Here is a 19,896-nt window from a genome sequence, read left to right as displayed (position 1 = left end):
GGAAGACAATGCGAGGTTCATCTGGCCTTGAAGGTGTAGATTAGACAGTCGATTTCTTCTTCTTTGCAGCCATCCTGGGTGAAAGTGCTAGTTATCGACTAGAGGGGGGGGGGGTGAATAGGCGATTTTTATCCAAGTCTTCAAAACGTGGAAGTTTCGAAAACAAACAATAGAAATGACCTAATTGTTATGCAGCGGAAGATAAACTACAACAAGCAAGCCATAGTCAAGTATGCAATAGTGTTAACGTACGAAGACTAATAGCAGCTAGGTAGTAGGATCAGGATGGAAGATAGTATGAAGCCAATCAACAATAGTAGTCAAGCAATGAAGTCAACCAGATAAGATAGATAAGCAATGACTTCATGAAGACACACTCAAAGTAAAGGAGGGAAGAGATAGAACCAGCCACTTGTTGAAGACACAAGATTTGTTGGACCAGTTCCAGTTGCTGTGACAAATGTACGTCTGGTTAGGGAGGCTGAGATTCAACTCAGAAGACCGTGTCTTCACCTTATTCCCCTTGAGCTAAGGACACTTAGTCCTCGCCCAATCACTCTGGTAAGTCTTCAAGGTAGACTTCCGAACCTTCACAGACTTTGTTCACCCGGCAATCCACAATGACTCTTGGATGCTCAGAACGCGATGCCTAACCGGCTGGAGGATACACATTCCTCAAGTGTAATAAGTCTTCAGGTCACACAGACAGAAAGACTTCAGTGATGCCTAACACTCTTTGGCTCTGGGTGTTTGGGCTTTGTCCTAGCAAGGATTTCTCTCTCAAAGGCTTCGAGGTGGGTTGCTCTCAAAACGACAAAAGCCGTAAACTAACTCTGAGTAGCCACCAATTTATGGTGTAGGGGGTGGGCTATTTATAGCCACAAGGCAACCCGACCTGATATGTCCGAAATGACCCTGGGTCACTAAGGAACTGACACGTGTTCCAACGGTCAGATTTCAAACACACACGGCAACTTTACTTGGTCTACAAGCAAAGCTGACTCATCCAGCTCTGGATAAGATTTGCTCACATTGTCTTCGCTCGAAGACATAGGATTTGGGTTGAGCATCACTTCAGTCACTCTGACTTAGTTCACTTGGACCCCACTTAACAGTGCGGTGGTTCCTATGACTCAACAAAGAAGAAAAGGAAACAGCGAAACGACTCACTCTTCGCGCTCCATAGTCTTCACTCAATGTCTTCTCATGTCATAGACTTCAGTGTGAATATCTTCACACACCACCATTGTCTTCAATGTCTTCATACATTTTTAGGGGTCATCTCCGGTAGGTAATCCGAATCAATGAGGGACACTACCTGTGTTATCCTGCAATTCTCACAAATGCATTAGTACCTCAACCAACTTTGTCATCAATACTCCAAAACCAACTAGGGGTGGCACTAGATGCACTTACAATCTCCCCCTTTTTTGTGATTGATGACAAACTGGTTGAAGTTTTCAACGGGAAAGAAGTATGTGAAATTGTAAAGGATAGCGTATTGTCTTCATAAGTGGCAAGGGCTCCCCCTGAAGATGTGCATATAAATATTTTCTTTTGGAATGCAAATGCACATGGCAGGTTGTACTTGTGGAGATCCTCTTCAACTTATGAAGATAATTCATCATGCATGAAATGATATGGCTAAGAAAATGACATGCATAATGAGAAATGGACGTCTGCAGAATGATCTAAGTGCGGAAGTTATCGTCGCGTGTGGAAATGCAAATAAGTAGCAGACGACCATCAGGTTTAAGTGTTACAACTCAAAGAACGAAGTGTATCAAAAGCAAGAGTTGTAAGCACTAGGAAAATATAAAGCAACCGCCCATATGAACCCGCTTGAAGACTATCAACTCATACACTTCTCCCCTTTTTATTAGTAATGACCAAAAAGGTTTGAAGACACAGAGCATCTACTCGTCCTCTTGATGAATAGGTGAAACGGCAGGGTTGTCGTTGTTGGTTGGCGGTGCAGACAAACTTGGTGCAGTGTCGATGTGTGCAGAGGTAGGAGGCGGTGAAGTTGCATCGTCTTCATCATCGATCACATTGGCATTAAAAGTTGTCATGGAGGAAGAATAGTCAGAGTCTTCAAGAGATGGAGTTCTTCGTAGGATAGCATTCCGTGGAGGAGTGGAGTCAAACTTGAATCTTTCAGTGAAGCCGTCGTCTTGAAGATCTGCTTCAGCACTGAGCAGGGTCAAACTCTTCCATGATCGCCGACAAGTTTCATGAGCGACAAAAGCATTCTTGGTGGCAAGGTTGCGAATGCGATTTACATCCACCAAGAGGCTTTGCATCTGACGCTTGAGCGAAAAATGATGTTTATCTTGCTTCTGATGCAGGGCCACAAGAAGTTCTCGGTCATCGAGGACCCGAGAGCGCTTCCGAGGCCTTTGAGCTATGGTGCTCGCAGTGGCTTCAGTTGATGCGCGATGAGGTAGACGAAGATTTCCAGCCATCGGATAGACACGCGTAACAGCTTGGACTCCTTCCATAGGCTAAGTGAAGCTTTGATGTTCAGCATTCTGAAGACAAAGAGGCTTCTCGGCCAATTCAGGGTATATAACTTCAACTGACATATCAACCTCTGGTAGAAAATAACATGATTGCGAGCAGAAGGTTGATAGTTGACAGCAGAGTGTCGCTTGATGAGGCGCATGACCCATGGAGCATAGAATTTCAGCCCGAAGAGGTCAGATCCAGATGCAGCCAGTTGCCTGATGAAGAAATCTTGTGCGTTGAAGCTGATGCCATTGAGAATGTAAAAGACCAATGTCTTCATGGCTCCTTCAAGTTTTGCAGCTCATGAATGTCCTTTGATAGGCCATAGAGTCCGCCTGACGATGTGATATATTGGCGCGGTAGATACTCAAGGTCATCAACAAAGAACTCCATGGGATATTCTGCATCATGTGGCAAATGCTTCATCATGCTCAACATCTGACTCATATTGGGTTCAGGCTTATGGAAGATGCTTTCCAGAGCATTGTGGTGATTTTGACAACCAGGTTCATAGAGCTCTCCGGGAGTGGATAGACATTCACAACAGGAGTGGCTTCTGAAAACACTTGACGTGCAACAGGTTGATGGTGCAGTTCTCCTTCTGGAACGCTCGGAAGAGGGGCTTCAGGCCTTGGTCCTTTGCGAAGCCTTTGCAGTACAGGCGACGCCTTTGGAGATGGAGTGGGCAGGTCCTCATCCTCTTCAATTTGCACGGATGGTGTGACTTGTTGTTGTTGGGGAGTACTTGGGGAATCTTGTTCTTGCGGGCGATCAACCCATGAAACATCCTGAGCAATTGGCGTCAGAGGACGACCAATGCTGATGAGTTCGCTGTTCGTACGAACAGGCGATGATACAACATTGTATTCGATTTGAGGAAGAACTTCATCATCTTCAACATTGTCATGATGACCAATGTCTTCAGCAGTGATGGGATCGACTGCTGGAATCTCTTCAGCTTCAGGAGCCTCTGTGGAAGCAGGCTCATGAACAGTCATGCGAAGTTCTTGGGTTGTAGATGCAGGACGAACCACTGAGATGGGTTCAACAACAAGGGGCTCTGTGGGAGCAGCCCGATTCTTCTTGGTCTTGCGCTTCTTCTTGGAGGGAGCAGCATCAGAGGCTTCGGAGGTATTCCTTTTTCTGGCTTCAGCCTCTGCAGCCCTCGTCTTCTTCTGTTCTGAAGCGGTTGACGTGACTTTTGGCTTCGAGCCAGTCATGCTGCTTGGGAAGACAATGCGAGGTTCATCTGGCCTTGAAGGTGCAGATTGGACAGTCGATTTCTTCTTCTTTGCAGCCATCCTGGGGTCGATGCCAGGATGACCAAGAGCCTTGCGCTTTTCAGCGTCATTGTAGGCAAGCACACACTTGTTAGCCAGATTTTTCATGCGTTCACGAGAGCCTTTAGCTTCTTCACGCTTCTTGTGAAACACCTCTTTGAGCTCGTGAAGCATGATCTTTAAGTTCTTGACATCTTGCACACTTAGATTAGCCACATGCTTCTTGAACTGAGCCTTTTCATAGTCAATCTTGTGCTTCAGTTCGACGATGCACTGAGCAATAGCTAGCTCAGAAGCAATGGCGCCATTGAAGGCGACGCTGAGGCCAATTCGAAGTTGCAAATCATCAAAGCTGAGATTTGGTGTGTCAAACCATTCATCAATGAAGTTATGGAGAACGGCCACATCAAAGAGAGGCAAGTTGTTGAAGATCTCAGCTTCTTCCTTGCTCTTTATCAGTTTCTCAAGAGCATCATTTGCAAGATCATCATCACTGGACATATCAATGGGATCTTCACGCATAATAGCAGCTGGAGTTAGAGCCTGATCAGTACTCTTGACGATTTTCTTTTTCTTCTCCGTCTTCTTGGAGATGCGGGAAAGATCTTCGGACTGCACACTGGCTTCAGGAGGTGCAGTGGCCAATGGCTTCACACGAGAAGCTTTTGGAGGTGCAGCTGATGATGAATCCTTAATCTTATTTGGCTTCTGCGGCCTTGGAGGAGGTGCTGGGGCTTCATCAGAATCGACAACATTGTCAGAATGATCCACTTTGGCACCTTGTACCAAGATGTAGGAGATGAGGCCATCAAGGTTTGCAAAGGGGCCAATTCTATTCTCTTCAGCTTCACGTGTGCCATCATCACGGGGAGCAGAGGGGCCAGGATTGAAGTCTAATCCCCATGAATTCATGTTTTCCTTTGCCGAAGCCTTAGCAAACTGGAAGTTGCGCTTGAAGAGATTGTCGTCACGACACCAGAGCAATGACGATGGGTCGGCTTCTTCAGGCTTTGGTCCACATACCATGAAAGGATAGAATTCTTGCACAATGGCTTCAGCTTTGTTCTTGGGGGGAAGGCCTCGATAGAGAATATCACCCCAAGGGCTCTTGATAGCATTTTTCTCTGCGTACTCCTGGGTCACAAACTTGTACTTGTACCACTGTTCAGCCCAATAGCGTCGAATCCATTGGATTCGAGTCTTGCGCTGATTGTAATCTTCTTCAGGATCTGTTTTATATATTTCTGCAAGATCATCAGGCAGATCCTTTGAAGTTCCCCCATGACGCTGTCTGCCACCCTTCCTGACAGATTTCTCTACAACCATGAACTTCAAATTGAATGGTTTCAATATGTTCAAAGGCTTCAAAGGCTTTCGCTTGCTGGTCAGACAGGAACTGGCTTCAGGAGAATCAATGTGTTGCTGTAAGAATTCTGCAAACGAATGCAGACTATGAGAACCTAGGGAATATCCCACGGACATGTACCTGTGACAGCATTAGAGATGCGAGGGAAGGGGAAGAGGTCATATGCATTCTCAGAAGATTTTGAAGATAAATCAGTTTGAGGACATTGACCTCATGTTGCGAAGACATTCACTTATATGTTGAGAGTCGGTTCCAGATTTGTATGAATCCGTGAATAAGTACAAGTGAGGAATCTAACTAGATGTGAAGCTTAAGTGAATATACTAGGCAGTATGAGATGCAGACAGAGTAAATCTAACTTTGTATAGAAAGAAACCAATTTTGGTAAATTGGATGAATCATTGAGGATCAAAAAGCTGGTAAAAATAGAGTTATATTTACCACACGAAGAACTTCTAGATGGGTCGAGTAGGAGACCGAGCAGTTCAATCCACCGTGCCCTAACTTGGTGACGGAGGACACCTACGACGGCAGCGGAGAGGACGATGCCCGCGGCCGGCGTGAGGACAACATCGGAGAAGTCGCGGCAGCTAAGCGCTTTGTCGCCGGCATCGTCGAGAGCTAGCGGTGGCGCTAGGGTTTTGACGAGGTGGAGTGGTGGAAGAAGGTTTTCTTGACCGCAGGGGACAGGTATTTATACGTAGGTGTGCGGCACAGCGCAATTACGCAGGTGCCCCTGTCTGTTCACATCCATGGGACACGTGGCAAGCATGCAACATACTCAGAGTTGTCCCACGTTCCGACGCCCGCCAAGTTTGTCGGATGGTTGTTCCGTCTTCTCCGGATATCGACAATAAAGATGAATCACTTAAATATGACTTGATGTTTGTCTCTGTGTCTTTTGCTGACAAGGATGCAGAGAAGACATTCGACAGTTTCAATAGAATGCATATGATTTGGACAGATAGAGTTTGAGATAGTAAGCATAGAGAGATTAGGGTCCGATCACATTGACTTAGTTCAAAAGATTCAACAATGAAGACATAGCTATAAGTGAATGCTGTAGAGGACATAATACTAGTATACATATCTATATGAGAAAGCAATCAACTCAACATAGTGAAGTAAATCATGAAGATAAGTTGAAAGTTGAAGAGAAATCAATATGTGAAGATGTTCAAAAATAACGCCATTAGTGAAACACTTCAAACCAAGAAATTTGGTGGTGGCGTTACCCACCGTATAGGAAGTATTAGACCCAGACACGATGCACAATTATCGTGGCGCTCCGAAGTCAAATTCCACGTTAATGTATTCACACTCAGAATGTAAGTCTTCATTGATTGAAGATATACCTTACTTCGTGTGTTGCACATCTAAGTCATCAACATGCATAAGTGTTAGGATGTGTGCCTGATCACAGGACATTTGAGGATTCCAAGATATTTAGCTCACACCGTAACTTGCAAAACCTTTTCTCATCCAAGGGCTTTGTGAAGATATCTGCCAGTTGTTCTTCAGTGTTGACGTGAATGATGTCAATATCTTTCTTCATGACATGATCTCCGAGAAAATGATGACGAATTTCAATGTGCTTTGTCTTCGAGTGCTGAACTGGATTGTTGGCAATCTTGATGGCGCTTTCGTTGTCGTAGAGGAGAGGGACTTGCTTCAGATCGATGCCATAGTCCTTGAGAGTTTCCTTCATCCACAGAAGCTGAGCACAACAAGATCCAGCAGCAATGTATTCAGATTCAGAAGTTGAGAGTGATACACAGTTCTGCTTCTTTGAAGACCAACGGACAAGTGATCGTCCCAGAAAGTGACATGTTCCTGATGTTGACTTGCGATCCACCTTGTCACCAGCATAATCAGCATCCGAGAATCCAACCAGATCAAACCTTGAGCCCTTCGGATACCATAATCCGAGTGTTGGTGTGTAAGCCAAATATCTAAGAATTCGCTTCACAGCTAAGTGATGCGATTCCTTTGGTGCCGCTTGGAATCGAGCACACATGCAAACACTAAGCATAATATCTGGCCTAGATGCACATAGGTAAAGTAAAGAACCAATCATGGAGCGGTATACCTTTTGATCGAACTCTTTACCATTGTCGTCGGGACCAAGATGATGTTTGGCTGGTATTGGCATCGTGTAACCTTTGCAATCTTGCATGCCGAACTTCTTCAGACAATCTTTGAGATATTTTTCTTGAGATATGAAGATGCCATTTCTTTGCTGACAAATTTGAAGACCAAGGAAGAAGTTAAGCTCACCCATCATGGACATCTGATATTGCTCTTGCATCATATATCCAAACTCATCACTATACTTCTGATTGGTGCAGCTGAAGATTATGTCATCCACATATATTTGGCATACAAACAGTTCACGATCATATGTCTTCATGAAGAGTGTGGGATCGAGGGATCCAGGTTTGAAGCCCTTGCTCTTCAGGAAGTCTTTGCTTGTATCATACCAAGCGCGAGGAGCTTGTTTGAGGCCATACAGTGCTTTGTTGAGTTTGTACACCATATCAAGATGTTTTGGATCTTCAAAACCAAGTGGTTGAGCAACATACACTTCTTCTTCAATCTTGCCATTGAGGAAAGCACTTTTCACATTCATTTGATATAGCAAGATGTTGTGGTGATTGGCATAGGCTAGTAGTATGCTAATAGCTTCAAGCCTAGCCATGGGAGCAAATGTTTCATCGAAGTCAATTCCTTCAACTTGAGTATATCCTTGTGCCACAAGACGTGCTTTGTTTCTGATGACTTGACCATGCTCATCTTGTTTGTTCCGATATATCCATTTTGTGCCAATAATGTTATGCTTGCGAGGGTCAGGGCGCTTGACAAGTTCCCAAACATTATTCAGCTTGAACTGTTGAAGTTCTTCTTGCATGGCTTGAATCCATTCAGGTTCCATAAAGGCTTCAACAACTTTCTTGGGTTCAGATATTGATACAAATGAAAAATGCCCACAGAAGTTTGCTAACTGTGTTGCCCTTGAGCGAGTAAGTGGACCAGGAGCGTTGATGCTATCAATTATCTTCTCAATTTGTACTTCATTTGCAACACAAGGATGAACTGGACGAAGACCTTGCTCATGCTGATCATTGTCATCATTGGAAGGATTGTCTTCGGTCTGAGCATTATCTTCAGGTTGGTTTGGTGCAGAAATGATAAGTTCCTCTTCAGGCTGTGCTTCAGAGGGCATGATTTTACCAGTTCCCATCAGCTTGATAGATTCACTGGAAGGAGCTTCATCTAGTGTGCTTGGCAGGAGTTCTCGTTGTGAACCATTTGTTTCATCAAATCGCACGTCCACAGTTTCAACAATTTTATAGTGGAAGAGGTTGAAGACTCTGTAAGAGTGCGAATCCTTTCCATAGCCAAGCATGAAGCCTTCGTGAGCTTTGGGTTCAAATTTTGACTTGTGATGGGGATCCTTGATCCAGCACCTAGCACCAAAGACTCTGAAGTAGCTGACATTTGGCTTCTTGCCAGTAAGGAGCTCATAGGATGTTTTACCCAGAAGCTTATGGATGTAGACACGGTTGATGATGTGACAAGCTGTATCAATGGCTTCAGGCCAGAATTTTCTTGGTGTCTTGTACTCGTCGAGCATTGTTCGAGCCATCTCAATGAGGGTTCTGTTCTTGCGCTCAACAATGCCATTTTGCTGAGGTGTGTATGGAGCAGATAATTCATGAGTGATTCCCATTGTATCCAGATAAAGATCAAGGCCGGTGTTCTTGAATTCAGTGCCGTTATTACTTCTGATATGCTTGATCTTGACGCCATAATTGTTCATTGCTCGATTGGCGAATCATCTGAAGACATCTTGTACTTCAGTCTTGTAGAGAATTATGTGCACCCATGTATATCTTGATTAGTCATCAACAATAACGAAGCCATAGAGACACACTGTTGTTGTGAGGGTAGAATAGTGAGTAGGGCCAAATAAGTCCATGTGCAACAGCTCAAAGGGTTGAGATGTCGTCATGATTGTCTTTGAGGGATGCTTGGTCCTAGTCTTCTTTCCAACTTCACAGGCACCACACAGATGATCTTTCTTGAACTTGACACCTTCGATGTCTATGACATGCTTCTTTTTGACGAGAGTGGGTAAGTTCCTCATGTCAGCATGTCCCAACCTTCGATGCCAGAGCCAGCATTCTGAAGCTTTTGCAAGAAGACATACGGCAAGTTGTGGACCTACTGAGAAATCTACCATGTATAGATCACCTTTCCTATACCCTTCAAAGACTAGAGACTTGTCAGATTCCATTAGTACAAGGCAACGATAATTTCCGAATATCACAATCATGTTTAAGTCACAAAGCATCGAGACAGACATTAAGTTGAATCCAAGGGATTCAACAAGCATCACTTTATCCATGTGTTGATCCTTTGAGATTGCAAATCTACCTAGACCCAATACCTTGCCTTTACCAGTGTCAGCAAATGTGATTTGACTCTTGTCAGATGGACGTAAGGTTGAGTCCATGAGAAGACTTCGATCACCAGTCATATGATTAGTGCATCCGCTGTCCATAATCCATTCTGAAGCACGAGGTGTCATACCCTACAGTGCAGTTAGGAGGATAGGCTTCACAAGGTATGTTGTGAAGCATAAGCATTTGATGCACACATGGATTATCACAGTTTTAGCATAAGATTAAAACTCATAGTAAGTCATTTTATCATGCGTCCCTTTGTGTTTTAGGTCCCCAGCAATAGTATCGGACGCCTTTGATTGCTGGCTGGAGACCATGTTCTTCAAAAGAGAGTTAGTTCTTCTTCACCACCCACATCTTCAGGGGTGGCTTAGAAGCAATGAGTCTAAGTGCAGCATCTGAGAATTTCGGCTTTGGAGCCCTAGCAAATAGCCTTGCAGGAGATGAATGGTACTCATGTGAATAAGCAGAAAAGTTCTTAGTACTATGAACATAGCGGTTTGAAGACACACGCTCATATTCATAAGTTGGAGTATGATTTCCCTGCAAAACATTGGCGTTAGGGTGACTCGGGTGAGTCCTGTTTCCGTATGAAGCCGTTGGACCATGTGACACCTTTGGTCTGGGGTTTGTCTTCTTCCCTGATGGTGTCATGACAACATTTACCGGAAGATTCTCAAGACATATTTTGGGAACCCAAATCTTCTTCATTGGTGGTCCATTCCTGAAGTTAGTACCAATATACCTGGCAAACACTTCACCATTCTGATTTTTGAACAGTTTATAGTTTGCATCAAAGGATTCATCAATGATAATAGGATTAGCACAGGTAAATCCAGAAAAGGCGGATGGATCCACTGAAGGTTCCTTTGCAGCAACCCATGTGGTTTTGGGATACTGCTCAGGCTTCCAGTAGGAACCATCAACATTCATTTTCCTCTCGAGCCCAACACCCTCTTTCCTCGGGTTTCGGTTTAGTATCTGCTTTTTGAGGACATCGCAGAGTATCTGATGCCCTTTCAGACTTTTGTACATCCCTGTTTCAAGTAGTGTCTTCAACCTAGCATTTTCATTAGCAATAGTAGTGGTATCCTCAGCAGAGGGGTTAGTTACCACATCAGTAGTTGAAGACAGAGTAACAGTAGCAGCAGTGGAACATTCACCAACAGAGGTAGCATTATCACGCTCAATGCATTTTAAACATGGTGGTTCAAATTCTTCCTCAAGCTCTTGCTTCCTTTGAAGATAATCATAGGAGAGCTTTTCATAAGTGGTTGAGAGCGTCTCATGAAGACTTTCAAGTTCTTGATACTTAGCATGAAGATTTTTTATGTCTTCAACTAAGGACTGTGAACGTGTCATTTCCGCGTCCAACAGGTCATGCTTTTGTCTAACAATTTTTGAGTATGTTCCATAGCCCTTTGTTGTTCAGTAGCAATTTTTGCAAGTGTTTTGTAGCTGGGTTTGATTCACAATCAGAGTCATCTTCACTTGATGTTTGAAAGTAAGCATCACGTGATTTTACCTTGGCACCGCGTGCCATGAAGTAGTAGGTGGGAGCAGGATCGTCCTTGTCATCATTAGCGTTGGTGTGGGAGTCATTGTCTTCAGTGTTGAAGATGGACTTGGCAACGTAGGCTGTGGCTAGAGCCAGACTTGCAACGCCAGAGTCGGACTCAGCTTCAGATTCCACCTCCGCCTCCTCAGAAGCAGACTCCTCCTCTGAATCCATTTCCTTGCCGACAAAAGCACGAGCTTTGCCAGATGAGCTCTTCTTGTGAAATGAAGACTTTGTTGAGGACTTGGAAGAAGACTTTGAAGATTTCTTCTTCTTCTTGTCATCGGAGTCATATTCCTTGCTCTTCTTCTTCTTCTTCTTCTCGTTGTCCCACTGAGGACATTCAGAGATGTAGTGCCCAGGCTTCTTACACTTGTGACAGGTTCTCTTCTTGTTGTCTTGAGTGGAAGCTTCATCATTTCTTGAACTGGATCGTGAAGACTTACTGAAGCCCTTCTTCTTGGTGAATTTCTGGAACTTCTTCACAAGCATAGCAAGTTCCCTTCCAATGTCTTCAGGATCATCAGAACCGCAGTCAGATTCTTCTTCTTCAAATGAGGAAACAACTTTTGCCTTCAAGGCACGAGTTCGGCCATAGTTGGGGCCATAGATATCTCTTTTCTCAAAAAGCTGGAACTCATGGGTGTTGAGCCTCTCAAGTATGTCAGATGGATCGAGAGTCTTGAAGTTAGGACGTTCTTGTATCATGAGGGCAAGGGTGTCAAAGGAGCTGTCAAGAGATCTCAGTAGCGTCTTGACGATTTCATGCTTGGTGATCTCTGTGGCGCCGAGAGCCTGAAGCTCATTTGTGATGTCGGTGAGGCAATCAAACGTGAGCTGGACATTTTCATTGTCGTTTCTCTTGAAGCGGTTGAAGAGATCGCGAAGAACACTGATTCTCTGGTCTCTCTGGGTAGAGACGCCTTCGTTGACCTTGGATAGCCAGTCCCAGACTAGCTTTGACGTTTCCAGAGCACTCACACGGCCATACTGTCCTTTTGTCAGATGACCACAGATGATGTTCTTTGCAGTCGAGTCCAGTTGAATGAACTTCTTGACATCAGCAAGGGTGACAGCTTCACTAGTCTTTGGAACGCCGTTCTTGACGACATACCAGAGGTCGACATCAACGGCTTCAAGATGCATGCGCATCTTATTCTTCCAGTAGGGATATTCTGTTCCATCGAACATGGGGCAAGCAGCGGAGACTTTGATTATCCCTGCAGTCGACATAGATAAACTCCAGGTGGTTAAACTGAATCACACAGAACAAGGGAGTACCTCGCTCTGATACCAATTGAAAGTGCTAGTTATCGACTAGAGGGGGGGTGAATAGGCGATTTTTATCCAAGTCTTCAAAACGTGGAAGTTTCGAAAACAAACAATAGAAATGACCAAATTGATACGCAGCGGAAGATAAAATACAAAAAGCAAGCCATAGTCAAGTATGCAATAGTGTTAATGTACGAAGACTAATAGCAGCTAGGTAGTAGGATCAGGATGGAAGATAGTATGAAGCCAATCAACAATAGTAGTCAAGCAATGAAGTCAATCAGATAAGACAGATAAGCAATGACTTCACGAAGACAAACTCAAAGTAAAGGAGGGAAGAGATAGAAACAGTCACTTGTTGAAGACACAGGATTTGTTGGACCAGTTCCAGTTGCTGTGACAACTGTACGTCTGGTTAGGGAGGCTGAGATTCAACTCAGAAGACCGTGTCTACCTTATTCCCCTTGAGCTAAGGACACTTAGTCCTCGCCCAATCACTCTGGTAAGTCTTCAAGGTAGACTTCTGAACCTTCACAGACTTCGTTCACCCGACAATCCACAATGACTCTTGGATGCTCAGAACGTGACGCCTAACCGGCTGGAGGATACACAGTCCTCAAGTGTAATAAGTCTTCAGGTCACACAGACAGAAAGACTTCAGTGATGCCTAACACTCTTTGGCTCTGGGTGTTTGGGCTTTGTCCTCGCAAGGATTTCTCTCTCAAAGGCTTCGAGGTGGGTTGCTCTCAAAACGACAAAAGCCGTAAACTAACTCTGAGCAGCCACCAATTTATGGTGTAGGGGGTGGGCTATTTATAGCCACAAGGCAACCCGACCTGATATGTCCGAAATGACCCTGGGTCACTAAGGAACTGACACGTGTTCCAACGGTCAGATTTCAAACACACACGACAACTTTACTTGGGCTACAAGCAAAGCTGACTCATCCAGCTCTGGATAAGATTTGCTCACATTGTCTTCACTCGAAGACATAGGATTTGGGTTGAGCATCACTTCAGTCACTCTGACTTAGTTCACTTGGACCCCACTTAACAGTACGGTGGTTCCTATGACTCAACAAAGAAGAAAAGGAAACAGCGAAACGACCCAGTCTTCGCGCTCCATAGTCTTCACTCAATGTCTTCTCATGTCATAGACTTCAGTGTGAATATCTTCACACACCACCATTGTCTTCAATGTCTTCATACATTTCTAGGGGTCTTCTCTGGTAGGTAATCCGAATCAATGAGGGACACTACCTGCATTATCCTGCAATTCTCACAAATGCATTAGTCCCTCAACCAACTTTGTCGTCAATACTCCAAAACCAACTAAGGGTGGCACTAGATGCACTTAAACTGGGTCGATGCCAGGACGACCAAGAGCCTTGCGCTTTTCAGCCTCATTGTAGGCAGGCACACACTTGTCAGCCAGATTTTTCATGCGCTCTCTGGAGCCTCGAGCTTCTTCATGCTTCTTGTGAAAGGCTTCTTTGAGCTCATGCAGCATGATCTTGAAGTTCCTAACATCTTGCACGTTGAGCGTGGCCACATGCTTCTTGAACTGAGCCTTTTCATAGTCAATCTTGTGCTTCAGTTCAACGATGCGCTGAGCAATAGCTAGCTCAGAAGCAACGGCGCCACTGAAGGCGACGCTGAGGCCAATTGGAAGTTGCAGATCATCAAAGCTGAGATTTGGTGTGTCAAACCACTCATCAATGAAGTTATGGATGATTGCCACGTCAAAGAGAGGCAAGTTGTTGAAGATCTCTACTTCTTCCTTGCTTTTGATTAGTTGCTCAAGAGCATCATCTGCAAGATCGTCATCGCTAGACAGATCAATGTGCTCTTCACGCAGAATAGCAGCAGGAGTCAAAGCCTGATCAGTACTCTTGATGATTTTCTTTTTCTTCTTCATCTTCTTGGAGATGCGGGAAATATCTTCAGACTGCACACTGGCTTCAGGAGGTGCAGTGGCCAGTGGCTTCACACGAGAAGCTTTTGGAGGTGCAGCTGATGATGAAGCCTTAATCTTCTTTGGCTTCTGCGGCCTTGGAGGAGGAGCTGGGGCTTCATCGGAATCAGCATCACTGTCAGAATGATCCACTTTGGCACCTTGTACCAAGATGTAGGAGATGAGGCCATCTAGGTTTGCAAAGGGGCCAATTCTATTTTCTTCAGCTTCACGTGTGCCATTATCATGGGGAGCAGAGGGACCAGGATTGAAGTCTAATCCCCATGACTTCTTGTTTTCCTTCGCCGAAGCCTTAGCATACTGGAAGTTGCGCTTGAAGAGATTGTCGTCACGACACCAGAGCAATGATGATGGGTCGGCTTCTTCAGGCTATGGTCCACGGACCATGCAAGGATAGAATTCTTGCGCAATGGCTTCAGCTTTGTTCTTGGGGGGAGGCCTCGATAGAGAATATCACCCCAAGGGCTCTTTATCGCATTCTTCTCAGCGTACTCCTGGGTCACAAACTTGTACTTGAACCATTGTTCAGCCCAATAGCATCGAATCCATTGGATTCGAGTCTTGCGCAGATTGTAATCTTCTTCAGGATCTGTTTTGTAGATTTCTGCAAGATCATGAGGCGAATCCTTTGAAGTTCCCCCACGACGCTGTCTGCCACCCTTCCTTACTGATTTCTCTGCAGCCATGAACTTCAAACTGAACGGTTTCAATATGTTCAAAGGCTTCAAAGGCTTTCGCTTGCTGGTCAGACAGGAACTGGCTTCAGGAGAATCAATGTGTTGCTGTTAGAATTCTCCAAGCGAATGCAGACTATGAGAACCTACGGATTCTCCCATGGACATGTACCTGTGACAGCATTAGAGATGCGAGGGAAGGGGAAGAGGTCATATGCATTCTCAGAAGATTTTGAAGATAAATCAGTTTGAAGACATTGACCTCATGTTGCAAAGACATTCACTTATATGTTGAGAGTCGGTTCCATATTTGTACGAATCCGTGAATAAGTACAAGTGAGGAATCTAACTAGATGTGAAGCTTAATTGAATATACTAGGCAGTATGAGATGCAGACAGAATAGATCTAACATTGTATAGACAGGAACCAATTTCGGTAAACTGGATGAATCATTGAGGATCAAAAAGTGAGTAAAAATAGAGTTATATTTACCACACGAAGAACTGCTAGATGGGATGAAAGGAGACCGAGCAGTTCAATCCACTGTGCCCTAACTTGGCGACGGAGGACACCTACGGCGGCGGCGGAGATGACGATGCCCGCGGCCGGCATGAGGACAACGTCGGAGAAGTCGCGGCAGCTAAGCGCTTCGTCGCCGGCGTTGTCGAGAGCTAGCGGTGGCGCTAGGGTTTTGACGAGGTGGAGAGGTGGAAGAAGGTTTTCTTGACCGCAGGGGACACATATTTATAAGTAGGTGTGCAGCACAGCGCAATTACGCAGGTGCCCCTGTCTGTTCACATCCGTGGGACACGTGGCAAGCATGCAACGTACTCAGAGTTGTCCCACGTTCCCATGCCCGCCAAGTTTGTCGGATGGTTGTTCCGGCTTCTCCAGATATCGACAATAAAGATGAATCACTTAAATAGGACTTGATGTTTGTCTCTATGTCTTTTGCTCACAAGGATGCAGAGAAGACATTCGACAGTTTCAACAGAATGCATATGATTTGGACAGATAGAGTTTGAGATAGTAAGCATAGAGAGATTAGGGTCCGATCACATTCACTTAGTTCAAAAGATTCAACAATGAAGACATAGCTATAAGTGAATGCTGTAGAGGACAGAATACTAGTATACATATCTATATGAGAAAGCAATCAACTCAACATAGTGAAGTAAATCATGAAGATAAGTTGAAAGTTGAAGAGAAATCAATATGCGAAGATGTTCAAAAATAACGCCATTAGTGAAACACTTCAAACCAAGAAATTTGGTGGTGGCGTTACCCACCATATAGGAAGTATTAGACCCAGACACGATGCATAATTATCGTGGCGCTCCGAAGTCAAATTCCACGTTAATGTATTCACACTCAGAATGTAAGTCTTCATTGATTGAAGATATACCTTACTTCGTGTGTTGCACATCTAAGTCATCAACATGCATAAGTGTTAGGATGTGTGCCTGATCACAGGACATTTGAGGATTCCAAGCTATTTAGCTCACACCGTAACTTGCAAAACCTTTTCTCATCCAGGGCTTTGTGAAGATATCTGCCAGTTGCTCTTCAGTGTTGACGTGAATGATATCAATATCTTTCTTCATGACATGATCTCTGAGAAAATGATGAGGAATTTCAATGTGCTTTGTCCTTGAGTGCTGAACTGGATTGTTGGCAATCTTGATGGCGCTTACGTTGTCGCAGAAGAGAGGGACTTGCTTCAGATCGATGCCATAGTCCTTGAGAGTTTGCTTCATCCACAGAAGCTGAGCACAAAAAGATCCAGCAGCAATGTATTCAGATTCAGAAGTTGAGAGTGATACACAGTTCTGCTTCTTTGAAGACCAACAGACAAGTGATCGTCCTAGAAAGTGACATGTTCCGGATGTTGACTTGCGATCCACCTTGTCACCAGCATAATCAGCATCCGAGAATCCAACCAGATCAAACCTTGAGCCCTTTGGATACCATAATCCGAGTGTTGGGGTGTAAGCCAAATATCTAAGAATTCGCTTCACAGCTAAGTGATGTGATTCCTTTGGTGCCGCTTGGAATCGAGCACACATGCAAACACTAAGCATAATATCTGGCCTAGATGCACATAGGTAAAGTAAAGAACCAATCATGGAGCGGTATACCTTTCGATCGAACTCTTTACCATTGTCGTCGGGACCAAGATGATGTTTGGCTGGCATTGGCATCGTGTAACCTTTGCAATCTTGCATGCCGAACTTCTGCAGGCAGTCTTTGAGATATTTTTCTTGAGATATGAAGACGCCATTTCTTTGCTGACGAATTTGAAGACCAAGGAAGAACTTCAGCTCACCCATCATGGACATCTGATATTGCTCTTGCATCATGTATCCAAACTCATCACTATACTTCTGGTTGGTGCAGCCGAAGATTATGTCATCCACATATATTTGGCACACAAACAGTTCACCATCATATGTCTTCATGAAGAGTGTGGGATCTAGGGATCCTGGTTTGAAGTCTTTGCTCTTCAAGAAGTCTTTGATTGTATCATACCAAGCGCGAGGAGCTTGTTTGAGGCCATACAGTGCTTTTTTTAGTTTGTACACCATATCAGGATGTTTTGGATCTTCAAAGCCAGCTGGTTGAGCAACATACACTTCTTCTTCAATCTTGCCATTGAGGAAAGCACTTTTCACATCCATTTGATATAGCAAGATGTTGTGGTGATTAGCATAGGCTAGCACTATGCGAATAGCTTCAAGCCTAGCCACATGAGCAAATGTTTCATCGAAGTCAATTCCTTCAACTTGAGTATATCCTTGTGCCACAAGACGTGCTTTGTTTCTGATGACTTGACCATGCTCATCTTGTTTGTTCCGATATATCCATTTTGTGCCAATAATGTTATGCTTGCAAGAGTCAGGGCGCTTGACAAGTTCCCAAACATTATTCAGTTTGAACTGTTGATGTTCTTCTTGCATGGATTGAATCCATTCAGGTTCCATAAAGGCTTCAACAATTTTCTTGGGTTCAAATATTGATACAAATGAAAAATGCCCACCGAAATTTGCTAACTGTGTTGCTCTTGATTGAGTAAGCGGACCAGGTGCGTTGATGCTATCAATTATCTTCTCAATTTGTACTTCATTTGCAACATGAGGATGAGCTAGACGAAGACCTTGCTCATGCTGATCATTGTCATCATTGGAAGGATTGTCTTCGGTCTGAGCATTGTCTTCAGGTTGGTTTGGTGCAGAAATGATAAGTTCCTCTTCAGGCTGTGCTTCAGAGGGCATGATTTCACCAGTTCCCATCAGCTTGATAGATTCACTGGAAGGAGCTTCATCTAGTGTGCTTGGCAGGAGTTCTCGTTGCGAACCATTGGTTTCATCAAATCGCACATCCACAGTTTCAACGATTTTGTAGTGAAATAGGTTAAAGACTCTGTAAGAGTGCGAGTCCTTTCCATAGCCGAGCATGAAGCCTTCATGAGCTTTGGGTTCAAATTTTGACATGTGATGGGGATCCTTGATCCAGCACCTAGCACCAAAGACTCTGAAGTAGCTGACATTTGGCTTCTTGCCAGTAAGGAGCTCATAGGATGTTTTTCCCAGAAGCTTATGGATGTAGACACGGTTGATGATGTGACAAGCTGTATCAATAGCTTCAGGCCAGAATTTTCTTGGTGTCTTGTACTCTTCGAGCATTGTTCGAGCCATCTCAATGAGGGTTCTGTTCTTGCGCTCAACAATGCCATTTTGCTGAGGTGTGTATGGAGCAGAAAATTCATGAGTGATTCCCATTGTATCCAGATAAAGATCAAGCCCGGTGTTCTTGAATTCAGTGCCGTTATCACTTCTGATATGCTTGATCTTGACGCCATAATTGTTCATTGCTCGATTGGCGAATCGTCTGAAGACATCTTGTACTTCAGTCCTATAGAGAATTATGTGCACCCATGTATATCTTCAGTAGTCATCAACAATGACGAAGCCATAGAGACACGCCATTGTTGTGAGGGTGGAGTAGTGAGTAGGGCCAAATAAGTCCATGTGCAACAGCTCAAAGGGTTGAGATGTCGTCATGATTGTCTTCGAGGGGTGCTTGGCCCTCATCATCTTCCCAGCTTGGCAAGCATCACACAAATGATCTTCCTTGAACTTGACATCTTTGATGCCTATTACATGCTTTTTCTTGATGAGAGTATGCAAGTTCCTCATGCCAGCATGCCCCAGCCTTCGATGCTAGAGCCAGCATGCTGAAGCTTTTGCAAGAAGACATACGGCAAGCTATGGACCTGCTGAGAAATCTACCATGTATAGATCACCTTTCCTATACCCTTCAAAGACTAGAGACTTGTCAGATTCCATTAGTACAAGGAAATGATATTTTCCAAATATCACAATCATGATTAAGTCACAAAGCATTGAGACAGACATTAAGTTGAATCCAAGGGATTCAACAAGCATCACTTTATCCATGTGTTGATCCTTTGAGATTGCAACTCTACCTAGACCCAATACCTTGCCTTTACTAGTGTCAGCAAATGTGATTTGACTCTTGTCGGATGGACGTAAGGTTGAGTCCATGAGAAGACTTCGATCACCAGTCATATGATTAGTGCATCCGCTGTCCATAATCCATTCTGAAGCACGAGGTGTCATACCCTACAGTGCAGTTAGGAGGTTGGGCTTCACAATGTATGTTGTGAAGCGTAAGTAGTTGGCGCACGCTTGGATTATCACAGCTTAGATGAAAGTTAGCACACAGTATGATAGGTAAGCGATTTATATGTGGAATACATAGTAAGTCATTTTTATC

This window comes from Triticum dicoccoides, chromosome 5B (genome assembly GCF_002162155.2).
Source record: "Triticum dicoccoides isolate Atlit2015 ecotype Zavitan chromosome 5B, WEW_v2.0, whole genome shotgun sequence".
Taxonomy (NCBI): Eukaryota; Viridiplantae; Streptophyta; class Magnoliopsida; order Poales; family Poaceae; genus Triticum; species Triticum dicoccoides.
This window is presented reverse-complemented; position numbering follows the sequence as displayed.